Below are 20,663 nucleotides of genomic sequence, written 5' to 3' on the forward strand. Positions count from 1 at the left end.
AAAAATGTTAGAGACCATTACGTTACGGGTACAATTTGCTACAATTTTTGTAGTACAAGTTTTTCTGTATTATGCTCCGGATACCGTTTTTTTTCAACACTCTTCTATTTTACACATTCTTGAAAAATTCTCGATATTGATGCATCTGGGAGCAAAAATGTTACAGACCATTACGTTAAGGGTACAATTTGCTACAATTTTTGTAGTAAAAGTTTTTCTGTATTATGCTCCGGATACCGTTTTTTTTCAACACTCTTCTATTTTACACATTCTTGAAAAATTCTCCACACTGATGCATCTGGGAGCAAAAATGTTACAGACCATTACGTTAAGGGTACAATTTGCTACAATTTTTGTACTAGAAGTTTTTCTGTATTATGCTCCGGATACCGTTTTTTTTCAACACTCTTCTATTTTACACATTTTTGAAAAATTCTCGATATTGATGCATCTGGGAGCAAAAATGTTACAGACCATTACGTTAAGGGTACAATTTGCTACAATTTTTGTAGTAAAAGTTTTTCTGTATTATGCTCCGGATATCGTTTTTTTTTCAACACTCTTCTATTTTACACATTCTTGAAAAATTCTCCACACTGATGCATCTGGGAGCAAAAATGTTAGAGACCATTACGTTACGGGTACAATTTGCTACAATTTTTGTAGTACAAGTTTTTCTGTATTATACTCCGGATATCGTTTTTTTTCAACACTCTTCTATTTTACACATTCTTGAAAAATTCTCCACACTGATGCATCTGGGAGCAAAAATGTTAGAGACCATTACGTTACGGGTACAATTTGCTACAATTTTTGTAGTACAAGTTTTTCTGTATTATGCTCCGGATACCGTTTTTTTTCAACACTCTTCTATTTTACACATTCTTGAAAAATTCTCGATATTGATGCATCTGGGAGCAAAAATGTTACAGACCATTACGTTAAGGGTACAATTTGCTACAATTTTTGTAGTAAAAGTTTTTCTGTATTATGCTCCGGATACCGTTTTTTTTCAACACTCTTCTATTTTACACATTCTTGAAAAATTCTCCACACTGATGCATCTGGGAGCAAAAATGTTAGAGACCATTACGTTAAGGGTACAATTTGCTACAATCTTTGTAGTAAAAGTTTTTCTGTATTATGCTCCGGATACCGTTTTTTTTCAACACTCTTCTGTTTTACACATTTTTGAAAAATTCTCCACACTGATGCATCTAAGAGCAAAACTGTTACAGACCATTACGTTAAGGGTACAATTTGCTACAATTACTGTACTAGAAGTTTTTCTGTATTATGCTCCGGATACCGTTTTTTTTCAACACTCTTCTATTTTACACATTTTTGAAAAATTCTCGATATTGATGCATCTGGGAGCAAAAATGTTACAGACCATTACGTTAAGGGTACAATTTGCTACAATTTTTGTAGTAAAAGTTTTTCTGTATTATGCTCCGGATATCGTTTTTTTTTTCAACACTCTTCTATTTTACACATTCTTGAAAAATTCTCCACACTGATGCATCTGGGAGCAAAAATGTTAGAGACCATTACGTTACGGGTACAATTTGCTACAATTTTTGTAGTACAAGTTTTTCTGTATTATGCTCCGGATACCGTTTTTTTTCAACACTCTTCTATTTTACACATTCTTGAAAAATTCTCCACACTGATGCATCTGGGAGCAAAAATGTTACAGACCATTACGTTAAGGGTACAATTTGCTACAATTTTTGTAGTAAAAGTTTTTCTGTATTATGCTCCGGATACCGTTTTTTTTCAACACTCTTCTATTTTACACATTTTTGAAAAATTCTCCACACTGATGCATCTGGGAGCAAAAATGTTACAGACCATTACGTTAAGGGTACAATTTGCTACAATTTTTGTAGTAAAAGTTTTTCTGTATTATGCTCCGGATATCGTTTTTTTTTCAACACTCTTCTATTTTACACATTCTTGAAAAATTCTCCACACTGATGCATCTGGGAGCAAAAATGTTAGAGACCATTACGTAACGGGTACAATTTGCTACAATTTTTGTAGTACAAGTTTTTCTGTATTATGCTCCGGATATCGTTTTTTTTCAACACTCTTCTATTTTACACATTCTTGAAAAATTCTCCACACTGATGCATCTGGGAGCAAAACTGTTACAGACCATTACGTTAAGGGTACAATTTGCTACAATTTTTGTACTAGAAGTTTTTCTGTATTATGCTCCGGATACCGTTTTTTTTCAACACTCTTCTATTTTACACATTTTTGAAAAATTCTCGATATTGATGCATCTGGGAGCAAAAATGTTACAGACCATTACGTTAAGGGTACAATTTGCTACAATTTTTGTAGTAAAAGTTTTTCTGTATTATGCTCCGGATATCGTTTTTTTTTTCAACACTCTTCTATTTTACACATTCTTGAAAAATTCTCCACACTGATGCATCTGGGAGCAAAAATGTTAGAGACCATTACGTTACGGGTACAATTTGCTACAATTTTTGTAGTACAAGTTTTTCTGTATTATGCTCCGGATACCGTTTTTTTTCAACACTCTTCTATTTTACACATTTTTGAAAAATTCTCGATATTGATGCATCTGGGAGCAAAAATGTTACAGACCATTACGTTAAGGGTACAATTTGCTACAATTTTTGCAGTAAAAGTTTTTCTGTATTATGCTCCGGATATCGTTTTTTTTTTCAACACTCTTCTATTTTACACATTCTTGAAAAATTCTCCACACTGATGCATCTGGGAGCAAAAATGTTAGAGACCATTACGTTACGGGTACAATTTGCTACAATTTTTGTAGTAAAAGTTTTTCTGTATTATGCTCCGGATACCGTTTTTTTTCAACACTCTTCTATTTTACACATTTTTGAAAAATTCTCCACACTGATGCATCTGGGAGCAAAAATGTTACAGACCATTACGTTAAGGGTACAATTTGCAACAATTTTTGTAGTAAAAGTTTTTCTGTATTATGCTCCGGATATCGTTTTTTTTCAACACTCTTCTATTTTACACATTCTTGAAAAATTCTCCACACTGATGCATCTGTGAGCGAAAATGTTAGAGACCATTACGTTACGGGTACAATTTGCTACAATTTTTGTAGTACAAGTTTTTCTGTATTATGCTCGGGATACCGTTTTTTTTCAACACTCTTCTATTTTACATATTCTTGAAAAATTCTCGATATTGATGCTTCTGGGAGCAAAAATGTTACAGACCATTACGTTAAGGGTACAATTTGCTACAATTTTTGTACTACAAGTTTTTCTGTATTATGCTCCGGATACCGTTTTTTTTCAACACTCTTCTGTTTTACACATTCTTGAAAAATTCTCCACACTGATGCATCTGGGAGCAAAAATGTTAGAGACCATTACGTTACGGGTACAATTTGCTACAATTTTTGTAGTACAAGTTTTTCTGTATTATGCTCCGGATACCGTTTTTTTTCAACACTCTTCTATTTTACACATTCTTGAAAAATTCTCCACACTGATGCATCTGGGAGCAAAAATGTTAGAGACCATTACGTTACGGGTACAAATTGCTACAATTTTTGTACTACAAGTTTTTCTGTATTATGCTCCGGATACCGTTTTTTTTCAACACTCTTCTGTTTTACACATTCTTGAAAAATTCTCCACACTGATGCATCTGGGAGCAAAAATGTTACAGACCATTACGTTAAGGGTACAATTTGCTACAATTTTTGTAGTACAAGTTTTTCTGTATTATGCTCCGGATACCGTTTTCTTTCAACACTCTTCTATTTTACATATTCTTGAAAAATTCTCGATATTGATGCTTCTGGGAGCAAAAATGTTACAGACCATTACGTTAAGGGTACAATTTGCTACAATTTTTGTACTACAAGTTTTTCTGTATTATGCTCCGGATACCGTTTTTTTTCAACACTCTTCTATTTTACACATTCTTGAAAAATTCTCCACACTGATGCATCTGGGAGCAAAAATGTTAGAGACCATTACGTTACGGGTACAATTTGCTACAATTTTTGCAGTACAAGTTTTTCTGTATTATGCTCCGGATACCGTTTTTTTTCAACACTCTTCTATTTTACACATTCTTGAAAAATTCTCGATATTGATGCATCTGGGAGCAAAAATGTTACAGACCATTACGTTAAGGGTACAATTTGCTACAATTTTATTAGTAAAAGTTTTTCTGTATTATGCTCCGGATATCGTTTTTTTTCAACACTCTTCTATTTTACACATTCTTGAAAAATTCTCCACACTGATGCATCTGGGAGCAAAAATGTTAGAGACCATTACGTTACGGGTACAATTTGCTACAATTTTTGTAGTACAAGTTTTTCTGTATTATGCTCCGGATACCGTTTTTTTTCAACACTCTTCTATTTTACACATTCTTGAAAAATTCTCGATATTGATGCATCTGGGAGCAAAAATGTTACAGACCATTACGTTAAGGGTACAATTTGCTACAATTTTTGTAGTAAAAGTTTTTCTGTATTATGCTCCGGATACCGTTTTTTTTCAAGACTCTTCTATTTTACACATTCTTGAAAAATTCTCCACACTGATGCATCTGGGAGCAAAAATGTTAGAGACCATTACGTTAAGGGTACAATTTGCTACAATCTTTGTAGTAAAAGTTTTTCTGTATTATGCTCCGGATACCGTTTTTTTTCAACACTCTTCTGTTTTACACATTTTTGAAAAATTCTCCACACTGATGCATCTAAGAGCAAAACTGTTACAGACCATTACGTTAAGGGTACAATTTGCTACAATTACTGTACTAGAAGTTTTTCTGTATTATGCTCCGGATACCGTTTTTTTTCAACACTCTTCTATTTTACACATTTTTGAAAAATTCTCGATATTGATGCATCTGGGAGCAAAAATGTTACAGACCATTACGTTAAGGGTACAATTTGCTACAATTTTTGTAGTAAAAGTTTTTCTGTATTATGCTCCGGATATCGTTTTTTTTTTCAACACTCTTCTATTTTACACATTCTTGAAAAATTCTCCACACTGATGCATCTGGGAGCAAAAATGTTAGAGACCATTACGTTACGGGTACAATTTGCTACAATTTTTGTAGTACAAGTTTTTCTGTATTATGCTCCGGATACCGTTTTTTTTCAACACTCTTCTATTTTACACATTCTTGAAAAATTCTCCACACTGATGCATCTGGGAGCAAAAATGTTACAGACCATTACGTTAAGGGTACAATTTGCTACAATTTTTGTAGTAAAAGTTTTTCTGTATTATGCTCCGGATACCGTTTTTTTTCAACACTCTTCTATTTTACACATTTTTGAAAAATTCTCCACACTGATGCATCTGGGAGCAAAAATGTTACAGACCATTACGTTAAGGGTACAATTTGCTACAATTTTTGTAGTAAAAGTTTTTCTGTATTATGCTCCGGATATCGTTTTTTTTTCAACACTCTTCTATTTTACACATTCTTGAAAAATTCTCCACACTGATGCATCTGGGAGCAAAAATGTTAGAGACCATTACGTAACGGGTACAATTTGCTACAATTTTTGTAGTACAAGTTTTTCTGTATTATGCTCCGGATATCGTTTTTTTTCAACACTCTTCTATTTTACACATTCTTGAAAAATTCTCCACACTGATGCATCTGGGAGCAAAACTGTTACAGACCATTACGTTAAGGGTACAATTTGCTACAATTTTTGTACTAGAAGTTTTTCTGTATTATGCTCCGGATACCGTTTTTTTTCAACACTCTTCTATTTTACACATTTTTGAAAAATTCTCGATATTGATGCATCTGGGAGCAAAAATGTTACAGACCATTACGTTAAGGGTACAATTTGCTACAATTTTTGTAGTAAAAGTTTTTCTGTATTATGCTCCGGATATCGTTTTTTTTTTCAACACTCTTCTATTTTACACATTCTTGAAAAATTCTCCACACTGATGCATCTGGGAGCAAAAATGTTAGAGACCATTACGTTACGGGTACAATTTGCTACAATTTTTGTAGTACAAGTTTTTCTGTATTATGCTCCGGATACCGTTTTTTTTCAACACTCTTCTATTTTACACATTTTTGAAAAATTCTCGATATTGATGCATCTGGGAGCAAAAATGTTACAGACCATTACGTTAAGGGTACAATTTGCTACAATTTTTGCACTAAAAGTTTTTCTGTATTATGCTCCGGATATCGTTTTTTTTTTCAACACTCTTCTATTTTACACATTCTTGAAAAATTCTCCACACTGATGCATCTGGGAGCAAAAATGTTAGAGACCATTACGTTACGGGTACAATTTGCTACAATTTTTGTAGTAAAAGTTTTTCTGTATTATGCTCCGGATACCGTTTTTTTTCAACACTCTTCTATTTTACACATTTTTGAAAAATTCTCCACACTGATGCATCTGGGAGCAAAAATGTTACAGACCATTACGTTAAGGGTACAATTTGCAACAATTTTTGTAGTAAAAGTTTTTCTGTATTATGCTCCGGATATCGTTTTTTTTCAACACTCTTCTATTTTACACATTCTTGAAAAATTCTCCACACTGATGCATCTGTGAGCGAAAATGTTAGAGACCATTACGTTACGGGTACAATTTGCTACAATTTTTGTAGTACAAGTTTTTCTGTATTATGCTCGGGATACCGTTTTTTTTCAACACTCTTCTATTTTACATATTCTTGAAAAATTCTCGATATTGATGCTTCTGGGAGCAAAAATGTTACAGACCATTACGTTAAGGGTACAATTTGCTACAATTTTTGTACTACAAGTTTTTCTGTATTATGCTCCGGATACCGTTTTTTTTCAACACTCTTCTGTTTTACACATTCTTGAAAAATTCTCCACACTGATGCATCTGGGAGCAAAAATGTTAGAGACCATTACGTTACGGGTACAATTTGCTACAATTTTTGTAGTACAAGTTTTTCTGTATTATGCTCCGGATACCGTTTTTTTTCAACACTCTTCTATTTTACACATTCTTGAAAAATTCTCCACACTGATGCATCTGGGAGCAAAAATGTTAGAGACCATTACGTTACGGGTACAAATTGCTACAATTTTTGTACTACAAGTTTTTCTGTATTATGCTCCGGATACCGTTTTTTTTCAACACTCTTCTGTTTTACACATTCTTGAAAAATTCTCCACACTGATGCATCTGGGAGCAAAAATGTTACAGACCATTACGTTAAGGGTACAATTTGCTACAATTTTTGTAGTACAAGTTTTTCTGTATTATGCTCCGGATACCGTTTTTTTTCAACACTCTTCTATTTTACATATTCTTGAAAAATTCTCGATATTGATGCTTCTGGGAGCAAAAATGTTACAGACCATTACGTTAAGGGTACAATTTGCTACAATTTTTGTACTACAAGTTTTTCTGTATTATGCTCCGGATACCGTTTTTTTTCAACACTCTTCTATTTTACACATTCTTGAAAAATTCTCCACACTGATGCATCTGGGAGCAAAAATGTTAGAGACCATTACGTTACGGGTACAATTTGCTACAATTTTTGCAGTACAAGTTTTTCTGTATTATGCTCCGGATACCGTTTTTTTTCAACACTCTTCTATTTTACACATTCTTGAAAAATTCTCGATATTGATGCATCTGGGAGCAAAAATGTTACAGACCATTACGTTAAGGGTACAATTTGCTACAATTTTATTAGTAAAAGTTTTTCTGTATTATGCTCCGGATATCGTTTTTTTTCAACACTCTTCTATTTTACACATTCTTGAAAAATTCTCCACACTGATGCATCTGGGAGCAAAAATGTTAGAGACCATTACGTTACGGGTACAAATTGCTACAATTTTTGTACTACAAGTTTTTCTGTATTATGCTCCGGATACCGTTTTTTTTCAACACTCTTCTATTTTACACATTCTTGAAAAATTCTCGATATTGATGCATCTGGGGGCAAAAATGTTACAGACCATTACGTTAAGGGTACAATTTGCTACAATTTTTGTAGTAAAAGTTTTTCTGTATTATGCTCCGGATATCGTTTTTTTTCAACACTCTTCTATTTTACACATTCTTGAAAAATTCTCGATATTGATGCATCTGGGAGCAAAAATGTTACAGACCATTACGTTAAGGGTACAATTTGCTACAATTTTTGTAGTAAAAGTTTTTCTGTATTATGCTCCGGATACCGTTTTTTTTCAACACTCTTCTATTTTACACATTCTTGAAAAATTCTCCACACTGATGCATCTGGGAGCAAAAATGTTAGAGACCATTACGTTACGGGTACAATTTGCTACAATTTTTGCAGTACAAGTTTTTCTGTATTATGCTCCGGATACCGTTTTTTTTCAACACTCTTCTATTTTACACATTCTTGAAAAATTCTCGATATTGATGCATCTGGGAGCAAAAATGTTACAGACCATTACGTTAAGGGTACAATTTGCTACAATTTTATTAGTAAAAGTTTTTCTGTATTATGCTCCGGATATCGTTTTTTTTCAACACTCTTCTATTTTACACATTCTTGAAAAATTCTCCACACTGATGCATCTGGGAGCAAAAATGTTACAGACCATTACGTTACGGGTACAATTTGCTACAATTTTTGTTGTACAAGTTTTTCTGTATTATGCTCCGGATACCGTTTTTTTTCAACACTCTTCTATTTTACACATTCTTGAAAAATTCTCCACACTGATGCATCTGGGAGCAAAAATGTTAGAGACCATTACGTTACGGGTACAATTTGCTACAATTTTTGTAGTACAAGTTTTTCTGTATTATGCTCCGGATACCGTTTTTTTTCAACACTCTTCTATTTTACATATTCTTGAAAAATTCTCGATATTGATGCTTCTGGGAGCAAAAATGTTACAGACCATTACGTTAAGGGTACAATTTGCTACAATTTTTGTACTACAAGTTTTTCTGTATTATGCTCCGGATACCGTTTTTTTTCAACACTCTTCTATTTTACGCATTCTTGAAAAATTCTCGATATTGATGCATCTGGGGGCAAAAATGTTACAGACCATTACGTTAAGGGTACAATTTGCTACAATTTTTGTAGTAAAAGTTTTTCTGTATTATGCTCCGGATATCGTTTTTTTTCAACACTCTTCTATTTTACACATTCTTGAAAAATTCTCGATATTGATGCATCTGGGAGCAAAAATGTTAGAGACCATTACGTTACGGATACAATTTGCTACAATTTTTGTAGTACAAGTTTTTCTGTATTATGCTCGGGATACCGTTTTTTTTCAACACTCTTCTATTTTACATATTCTTGAAAAATTCTCGATATTGATGCTTCTGGGAGCAAAAATGTTACAGACCATTACGTTAAGGGTACAATTTGCTACAATTTTTGTACTACAAGTTTTTCTGTATTATGCTCCGGATACCGTTTTTTTATTATGATATTGATGCATCTGGGAGCAAAAATGTTACAGACCATTACGTTACGGGTACAATTTGCTACAATTTTTGTTGTACAAGTTTTTCTGTATTATGCTCCGGATACCGTTTTTTTTCAACACTCTTCTATTTTACACATTCTTGAAAAATTCTCGATATTGATGCATCTGGGAGCAAAAATGTTACAGACCATTACGTTAAGGGTACAATTTGCTACAATTTTATTAGTAAAAGTTTTTCTGTATTATGCTCCGGATATCGTTTTCTTTCAACACTCTTCTATTTTACACATTCTTGAAAAATTCTCCACACTGATGCATCTGGGAGCAAAAATGTTACAGACCATTACGTTACGGGTACAATTTGCTACAATTTTTGTTGTACAAGTTTTTCTGTATTATGCTGCGGATACCGTTTTTTTTCAACACTCTTCTATTTTACACATTCTTGAAAAATTCTCCACACTGATGCATCTGGGAGCAAAAATGTTAGAGACCATTACGTTACGGGTACAATTTGCTACAATTTTTGTAGTACAAGTTTTTCTGTATTATGCTCCGGATACCGTTTTTTTTCAACACTCTTCTATTTTACATATTCTTGAAAAATTCTCGATATTGATGCTTCTGGGAGCAAAAATGTTACAGACCATTACGTTAAGGGTACAATTTGCTACAATTTTTGTACTACAAGTTTTTCTGTATTATGCTCCGGATACCGTTTTTTTTCAACACTCTTCTATTTTACACATTCTTGAAAAATTCTCGATATCGATGCATCTGGGGGCAAAAATGTTACAGACCATTACGTTAAGGGTACAATTTGCTACAATTTTTGTACTACAAGTTTTTCTGTATTATGCTCCGGATACCGTTTTTTTTCAACACTCTTCTATTTTACACATTCTTGAAAAATTCTCCACACTGATGCATCTGGGAGCAAAAATGTTAGAGACCATTACGTTAAGGGTACAATTTGCTACAATTTTTGTAGTACAAGTTTTTCTGTATTATGCTCCGGATACCGTCTTTTTTCAACACTCTTCTATTTTACACATTCTTGAAAAATTCTCGATATTGATGCATCTGGGAGCAAAAATGTTACAGACCATTACGTTACGGGTACAATTTGCTACAATTTTTGTTGTACAAGTTTTTCTGTATTATGCTCCGGATACCGTTTTTTTTCAACACTCTTCTATTTTACACATTCTTGAAAAATTCTCGATATTGACGCATCTGGGAGCAGAAATGTTACAGACCATTACGTTAAGGGTACAATTTGCTACAATTTTTGTACTACAAGTTTTTCTGTATTATGCTCCGGATACCGTTTTTTTTCAACACTCTTCTATTTTACGCATTCTTGAAAAATTCTCGATATTGATGCATCTGGGGGCAAAAATGTTACAGACCATTACGTTAAGGGTACAATTTGCTACAATTTTTGTAGTAAAAGTTTTTCTGTATTATGCTCCGGATATCGTTTTTTTTCAACACTCTTCTATTTTACACATTCTTGAAAAATTCTCGATATTGATGCATCTGGGAGCAAAAATGTTAGAGACCATTACGTTACGGATACAATTTGCTACAATTTTTGTAGTACAAGTTTTTCTGTATTATGCTCGGGATACCGTTTTTTTTCAACACTCTTCTATTTTACATATTCTTGAAAAATTCTCGATATTGATGCTTCTGGGAGCAAAAATGTTACAGACCATTACGTTAAGGGTACAATTTGCTACAATTTTTGTACTACAAGTTTTTCTGTATTATGCTCCGGATACCGTTTTTTTATTATGATATTGATGCATCTGGGAGCAAAAATGTTACAGACCATTACGTTACGGGTACAATTTGCTACAATTTTTGTTGTACAAGTTTTTCTGTATTATGCTCCGGATACCGTTTTTTTTCAACACTCTTCTATTTTACACATTCTTGAAAAATTCTCGATATTGATGCATCTGGGAGCAAAAATGTTACAGACCATTACGTTAAGGGTACAATTTGCTACAATTTTATTAGTAAAAGTTTTTCTGTATTATGCTCCGGATACCGTTTTTTTTCAACACTCTTCTATTTTACACATTCTTGAAAAATTCTCCACACTGATGCATCTGGGAGCAAAAATGTTAGAGACCATTACGTTACGGGTACAATTTGCTACAATTTTTGTAGTACAAGTTTTTCTGTATTATGCTCCGGATACCGTTTTTTTTCAACACTCTTCTATTTTACATATTCTTGAAAAATTCTCGATATTGATGCTTCTGGGAGCAAAAATGTTACAGACCATTACGTTAAGGGTACAATTTGCTACAATTTTTGTACTACAAGTTTTTCTGTATTATGCTCCGGATACCGTTTTTTTTCAACACTCTTCTATTTTACACATTCTTGAAAAATTCTCGATATCGATGCATCTGGGGGCAAAAATGTTACAGACCATTACGTTAAGGGTACAATTTGCTACAATTTTTGTACTACAAGTTTTTCTGTATTATGCTCCGGATACCGTTTTTTTTCAACACTCTTCTATTTTACACATTCTTGAAAAATTCTCCACACTGATGCATCTGGGAGCAAAAATGTTAGAGACCATTACGTTACGGGTACAATTTGCTACAATTTTTGTAGTACAAGTTTTTCTGTATTATGCTCCGGATACCGTCTTTTTTCAACACTCTTCTATTTTACACATTCTTGAAAAATTCTCGATATTGATGCATCTGGGAGCAAAAATGTTACAGACCATTACGTTACGGGTACAATTTGCTACAATTTTTGTTGTACAAGTTTTTCTGTATTATGCTCCGGATACCGTTTTTTTTCAACACTCTTCTATTTTACACATTCTTGAAAAATTCTCGATATTGACGCATCTGGGAGCAGAAATGTTACAGACCATTACGTTAAGGGTACAATTTGCTACAATTTTTGTACTACAAGTTTTTCTGTATTATGCTCCGGATACCGTTTTTTTTCAACACTCTTCTATTTTACGCATTCTTGAAAAATTCTCGATATTGATGCATCTGGGGGCAAAAATGTTACAGACCATTACGTTAAGGGTACAATTTGCTACAATTTTTGTAGTAAAAGTTTTTCTGTATTATGCTCCGGATATCGTTTTTTTTCAACACTCTTCTATTTTACACATTCTTGAAAAATTCTCGATATTGATGCATCTGGGAGCAAAAATGTTAGAGACCATTACGTTACGGATACAATTTGCTACAATTTTTGTAGTACAAGTTTTTCTGTATTATGCTCGGGATACCGTTTTTTTTCAACACTCTTCTATTTTACATATTCTTGAAAAATTCTCGATATTGATGCTTCTGGGAGCAAAAATGTTACAGACCATTACGTTAAGGGTACAATTTGCTACAATTTTTGTACTACAAGTTTTTCTGTATTATGCTCCGGATACCGTTTTTTTATTATGATATTGATGCATCTGGGAGCAAAAATGTTACAGACCATTACGTTACGGGTACAATTTGCTACAATTTTTGTTGTACAAGTTTTTCTGTATTATGCTCCGGATACCGTTTTTTTTCAACACTCTTCTATTTTACACATTCTTGAAAAATTCTCGATATTGATGCATCTGGGAGCAAAAATGTTACAGACCATTACGTTAAGGGTACAATTTGCTACAATTTTATTAGTAAAAGTTTTTCTGTATTATGCTCCGGATATCGTTTTCTTTCAACACTCTTCTATTTTACACATTCTTGAAAAATTCTCCACACTGATGCATCTGGGAGCAAAAATGTTAGAGACCATTACGTTACGGGTACAATTTGCTACAATTTTTGTAGTACAAGTTTTTCTGTATTATGCTCCGGATACCGTTTTTTTTCAACACTCTTCTATTTTACATATTCTTGAAAAATTCTCGATATTGATGCTTCTGGGAGCAAAAATGTTACAGACCATTACGTTAAGGGTACAATTTGCTACAATTTTTGTACTACAAGTTTTTCTGTATTATGCTCCGGATACCGTTTTTTTTCAACACTCTTCTATTTTACACATTCTTGAAAAATTCTCGATATCGATGCATCTGGGGGCAAAAATGTTACAGACCATTACGTTAAGGGTACAATTTGCTACAATTTTTGTACTACAAGTTTTTCTGTATTATGCTCCGGATACCGTTTTTTTTCAACACTCTTCTATTTTACACATTCTTGAAAAATTCTCCACACTGATGCATCTGGGAGCAAAAATGTTAGAGACCATTACGTTACGGGTACAATTTGCTACAATTTTTGTAGTACAAGTTTTTCTGTATTATGCTCCGGATACCGTCTTTTTTCAACACTCTTCTATTTTACACATTCTTGAAAAATTCTCGATATTGATGCATCTGGGAGCAAAAATGTTACAGACCATTACGTTACGGGTACAATTTGCTACAATTTTTGTTGTACAAGTTTTTCTGTATTATGCTCCGGATACCGTTTTTTTTCAACACTCTTCTATTTTACACATTCTTGAAAAATTCTCGATATTGACGCATCTGGGAGCAGAAATGTTACAGACCATTACGTTAAGGGTACAATTTGCTACAATTTTTGTACTACAAGTTTTTCTGTATTATGCTCCGGATACCGTTTTTTTTCAACACTCTTCTATTTTACGCATTCTTGAAAAATTCTCGATATTGATGCATCTGGGGGCAAAAATGTTACAGACCATTACGTTAAGGGTACAATTTGCTACAATTTTTGTAGTAAAAGTTTTTCTGTATTATGCTCCGGATATCGTTTTTTTTCAACACTCTTCTATTTTACACATTCTTGAAAAATTCTCGATATTGATGCATCTGGGAGCAAAAATGTTAGAGACCATTACGTTACGGATACAATTTGCTACAATTTTTGTAGTACAAGTTTTTCTGTATTATGCTCGGGATACCGTTTTTTTTCAACACTCTTCTATTTTACATATTCTTGAAAAATTCTCGATATTGATGCTTCTGGGAGCAAAAATGTTACAGACCATTACGTTAAGGGTACAATTTGCTACAATTTTTGTACTACAAGTTTTTCTGTATTATGCTCCGGATACCGTTTTTTTATTATGATATTGATGCATCTGGGAGCAAAAATGTTACAGACCATTACGTTACGGGTACAATTTGCTACAATTTTTGTTGTACAAGTTTTTCTGTATTATGCTCCGGATACCGTTTTTTTTCAACACTCTTCTATTTTACACATTCTTGAAAAATTCTCGATATTGATGCATCTGGGAGCAAAAATGTTACAGACCATTACGTTAAGGGTACAATTTGCTACAATTTTATTAGTAAAAGTTTTTCTGTATTATGCTCCGGATATCGTTTTCTTTCAACACTCTTCTATTTTACACATTCTTGAAAAATTCTCCACACTGATGCATCTGGGAGCAAAAATGTTACAGACCATTACGTTACGGGTACAATTTGCTACAATTTTTGTTGTACAAGTTTTTCTGTATTATGCTGCGGATACCGTTTTTTTTCAACACTCTTCTATTTTACACATTCTTGAAAAATTCTCCACACTGATGCATCTGGGAGCAAAAATGTTAGAGACCATTACGTTACGGGTACAATTTGCTACAATTTTTGTAGTACAAGTTTTTCTGTATTATGCTCCGGATACCGTTTTTTTTCAACACTCTTCTATTTTACATATTCTTGAAAAATTCTCGATATTGATGCTTCTGGGAGCAAAAATGTTACAGACCATTACGTTAAGGGTACAATTTGCTACAATTTTTGTACTACAAGTTTTTCTGTATTATGCTCCGGATACCGTTTTTTTTCAACACTCTTCTATTTTACACATTCTTGAAAAATTCTCGATATTGATGCATCTGGGGGCAAAAATGTTACAGACCATTACGTTAAGGGTACAATTTGCTACAATTTTTGTACTACAAGTTTTTCTGTATTATGCTCCGGATACCGTTTTTTTTCAACACTCTTCTATTTTACACATTCTTGAAAAATTCTCCACACTGATGCATCTGGGAGCAAAAATGTTAGAGACCATTACGTTACGGGTACAATTTGCTACAATTTTTGTAGTACAAGTTTTTCTGTATTATGCTCCGGATACCGTCTTTTTTCAACACTCTTCTATTTTACACATTCTTGAAAAATTCTCGATATTGATGCATCTGGGAGCAAAAATGTTACAGACCATTACGTTACGGGTACAATTTGCTACAATTTTTGTTGTACAAGTTTTTCTGTATTATGCTCCGGATACCGTTTTTTTTCAACACTCTTCTATTTTACACATTCTTGAAAAATTCTCGATATTGACGCATCTGGGAGCAGAAATGTTACAGACCATTACGTTAAGGGTACAATTTGCTACAATTTTTGTAGTACAAGTTTTTCTGTATTATGCTCCGGATACCGTTTTTTTTTCAACACTCTTCTATTTTACACATTCTTGAAAAATTCTCCACACTGATGCATCTGGGAGCAAAAATGTTAGAGACCATTACGTTACGGGTACAATTTGCTACAATTTTTGTACTACAAGTTTTTCTGTATTATGCTCCGGATACCGTTTTTTTTCAACACTCTTCTATTTTACACATTCTTGAAAAATTCTCGATATTGATGCATCTGGGGGCAAAAATGTTACAGACCATTACGTTAAGGGTACAATTTGCTACAATTTTTGTAGTAAAAGTTTTTCTGTATTATGCTCCGGATATCGTTTTTTTTCAACACTCTTCTATTTTACACATTCTTGAAAAATTCTCGATATTGATGCATCTGGGAGCAAAAATGTTACAGACCATTACGTTAAGGGTACAATTTGCTACAATTTTTGTAGTAAAAGTTTTTCTGTATTATGCTCCGGATATCGTTTTTTTTCAACACTCTTCTATTTTACACATTCTTGAAAAATTCTCCACACTGATGCATCTGTGAGCGAAAATGTTAGAGACCATTACGTTACGGGTACAATTTGCTACAATTTTTGTAGTACAAGTTTTTCTGTATTATGCTCGGGATACCGTTTTTTTTCAACACTCTTCTATTTTACATATTCTTGAAAAATTCTCGATATTGATGCTTCTGGGAGCAAAAATGTTACAGACCATTACGTTAAGGGTACAATTTGCTACAATTTTTGTACTACAAGTTTTTCTGTATTATGCTCCGGATACCGTTTTTTTTCAACACTCTTCTGTTTTACACATTCTTGAAAAATTCTCCACACTGATGCATCTGGGAGCAAAAATGTTAGAGACCATTACGTTACGGGTACAATTTGCTACAATTTTTGTAGTACAAGTTTTTCTGTATTATGCTCCGGATACCGTTTTTTTTCAACACTCTTCTATTTTACACATTCTTGAAAAATTCTCCACACTGATGCATCTGGGAGCAAAAATGTTAGAGACCATTACGTTACGGGTACAAATTGCTACAATTTTTGTACTACAAGTTTTTCTGTATTATGCTCCGGATACCGTTTTTTTTCAACACTCTTCTATTTTACACATTCTTGAAAAATTCTCGATATTGATGCATCTGGGGGCAAAAATGTTACAGACCATTACGTTAAGGGTACAATTTGCTACAATTTTTGTAGTAAAAGTTTTTCTGTGTTATGCTCCGGATATCGTTTTTTTTCAACACTCTTCTATTTTACACATTCTTGAAAAATTCTCGATATTGATGCATCTGGGAGCAAAAATGTTACAGACCATTACGTTAAGGGTACAATTTGCTACAATTTTTGTAGTAAAAGTTTTTCTGTATTATGCTCCGGATATCGTTTTTTTTCAACACTCTTCTATTTTACACATTCTTGAAAAATTCTCGATATTGATGCTTCTGGGAGCAAAAATGTTACAGACCATTACGTTAAGGGTACAATTTGCTACAATTTTTGTACTACAAGTTTTTCTGTATTATGCTCCGGATACCGTTTTTTTTCAACACTCTTCTGTTTTACACATTCTTGAAAAATTCTCCACACTGATGCATCTGGGAGCAAAAATGTTAGAGACCATTACGTTACGGGTACAATTTGCTACAATTTTTGTAGTACAAGTTTTTCTGTATTATGCTCCGGATACCGTTTTTTTTCAACACTCTTCTATTTTACACATTCTTGAAAAATTCTCCACACTGATGCATCTGGGAGCAAAAATGTTAGAGACCATTACGTTACGGGTACAAATTGCTACAATTTTTGTAGTACAAGTTTTTCTGTATTATGCTCGGGATACCGTTTTTTTTCAACACTCTTCTATTTTACATATTCTTGAAAAATTCTCGATATTGATGCTTCTGGGAGCAAAAATGTTACAGACCATTACGTTAAGGGTACAATTTGCTACAATTTTTGTACTACAAGTTTTTCTGTATTATGCTCCGGATACCGTTTTTTTTCAACACTCTTCTATTTTACACATTCTTGAAAAATTCTCCACACTGATGCATCTGGGAGCAAAAATGTTAGAGACCATTACGTTACGGGTACAATTTGCTACAATTTTTGCAGTACAAGTTTTTCTGTATTATGCTCCGGATACCGTTTTTTTTCAACACTCTTCTATTTTACACATTCTTGAAAAATTCTCGATATTGATGCATCTGGGAGCAAAAATGTTACAGACCATTACGTTAAGGGTACAATTTGCTACAATTTTATTAGTAAAAGTTTTTCTGTATTATGCTCCGGATATCGTTTTTTTTCAACACTCTTCTATTTTACACATTCTTGAAAAATTCTCCACACTGATGCATCTGGGAGCAAAAATGTTACAGACCATTACGTTACGGGTACAATTTGCTACAATTTTTGTTGTACAAGTTTTTCTGTATTATGCTCCGGATACCGTTTTTTTTCAACACTCTTCTATTTTACACATTCTTGAAAAATTCTCCACACTGATGCATCTGGGAGCAAAAATGTTAGAGACCATTACGTTACGGGTACAATTTGCTACAATTTTTGTAGTACAAGTTTTTCTGTATTATGCTCGGGATACCGTTTTTTTTCAACACTCTTCTATTTTACACATTCTTGAAAAATTCTCCACACTGATGCATCTGGGAGCAAAAATGTTAGAGACCATTACGTTACGGGTACAATTTGCTACAATTTTTGTACTACAAGTTTTTCTGTATTATGCTCCGGATACCGTTTTTTTTCAACACTCTTCTATTTTACACATTCTTGAAAAATTCTCGATATTGATGCATCTGGGGGCAAAAATGTTACAGACCATTACGTTAAGGGTACAATTTGCTACAATTTTTGTAGTAAAAGTTTTTCTGTATTATGCTCCGGATATCGTTTTTTTTCAACACTCTTCTATTTTACACATTCTTGAAAAATTCTCCACACTGATGCATCTGGGAGCAAAAATGTTAGAGACCATTACGTTACGGGTACAATTTGCTACAATTTTTGTAGTACAAGTTTTTCTGTATTATGCTCGGGATACCGTTTTTTTTCAACACTCTTCTATTTTACATATTCTTGAAAAATTCTCGATATTGATGCTTCTGGGAGCAAAAATGTTACAGACCATTACGTTAAGGGTACAATTTGCTACAATTTTTGTACTACAAGTTTTTCTGTATTATGCTCCGGATACCGTTTTTTTTCAACACTCTTCTGTTTTACACATTCTTGAAAAATTCTCCACACTGATGCATCTGGGAGCAAAAATGTTAGAGACCATTACGTTACGGGTACAATTTGCTACAATTTTTGTAGTACAAGTTTTTCTGTATTATGCTCCGGATACCGTTTTTTTTCAACACTCTTCTATTTTACACATTCTTGAAAAATTCTCCACACTGATGCATCTGGGAGCAAAAATGTTAGAGACCATTACGTTACGGGTACAAATTGCTACAATTTTTGTAGTACAAGTTTTTCTGTATTATGCTCGGGATACCGTTTTTTTTCAACACTCTTCTATTTTACATATTCTTGAAAAATTCTCGATATTGATGCTTCTGGGAGCAAAAATGTTACAGACCATTACGTTAAGGGTACAATTTGCTACAATTTTTGTACTACAAGTTTTTCTGTATTATGCTCCGGATACCGTTTTTTTTCAACACTCTTCTATTTTACACATTCTTGAAAAATTCTCCACACTGATGCATCTGGGAGCAAAAATGTTAGAGACCATTACGTTACGGGTACAATTTGCTACAACTTTTGTAGTACAAGTTTTTCTGTATTATGCTCCGGATACCGTTTTTTTTCAACACTCTTCTATTTTACACATTCTTGAAAAATTCTCGATATTGATGCATCTGGGAGCAAAAATGTTACAGACCATTACGTTAAGGGTACAATTTGCTACAATTTTATTAGTAAAAGTTTTTCTGTATTATGCTCCGGATATCGTTTTTTTTCAACACTCTTCTATTTTACACATTCTTGAAAAATTCTCCACACTGATGCATCTGGGAGCAAAAATGTTACAGACCATTACGTTACGGGTACAATTTGCTACAATTTTTGTTGTACAAGTTTTTCTGTATTATGCTCCGGATACCGTTTTTTTTCAACACTCTTCTATTTTACACATTCTTGAAAAATTCTCCACACTGATGCATCTGGGAGCAAAAATGTTAGAGATCATTACGTTACGGGTACAATTTGCTACAATTTTTGTAGTACAAGTTTTTCTGTATTATGCTCGGGATACCGTTTTTTTTCAACACTCTTCTATTTTACACATTCTTGAAAAATTCTCCACACTGATGCATCTGGGAGCAAAAATGTTAGAGACCATTACGTTACGGGTACAATTTGCTACAATTTTTGTACTACAAGTTTTTCTGTATTATGCTCCGGATACCGTTTTTTTTCAACACTCTTCTATTTTACACATTCTTGAAAAATTCTCGATATTGATGCATCTGGGGGCAAAAATGTTACAGACCATTACGTTAAGGGTACAATTTGCTACAATTTTTGTAGTAAAAGTTTTTCTGTATTATGCTCCGGATATCGTTTTTTTTCAACACTCTTCTATTTTACACATTCTTGAAAAATTCTCGATATTGATGCATCTGGGAGCAAAAATGTTACAGACCATTACGTTAAGGGTACAATTTGCTACAATTTTTGTAGTAAAAGTTTTTCTGTATTATGCTCCGGATATCGTTTTTTTTCAACACTCTTCTATTTTACACATTCTTGAAAAAT

This window comes from Onthophagus taurus, chromosome 6, assembly GCF_036711975.1.
Source record: "Onthophagus taurus isolate NC chromosome 6, IU_Otau_3.0, whole genome shotgun sequence".
Taxonomy (NCBI): domain Eukaryota; kingdom Metazoa; phylum Arthropoda; class Insecta; order Coleoptera; family Scarabaeidae; genus Onthophagus; species Onthophagus taurus.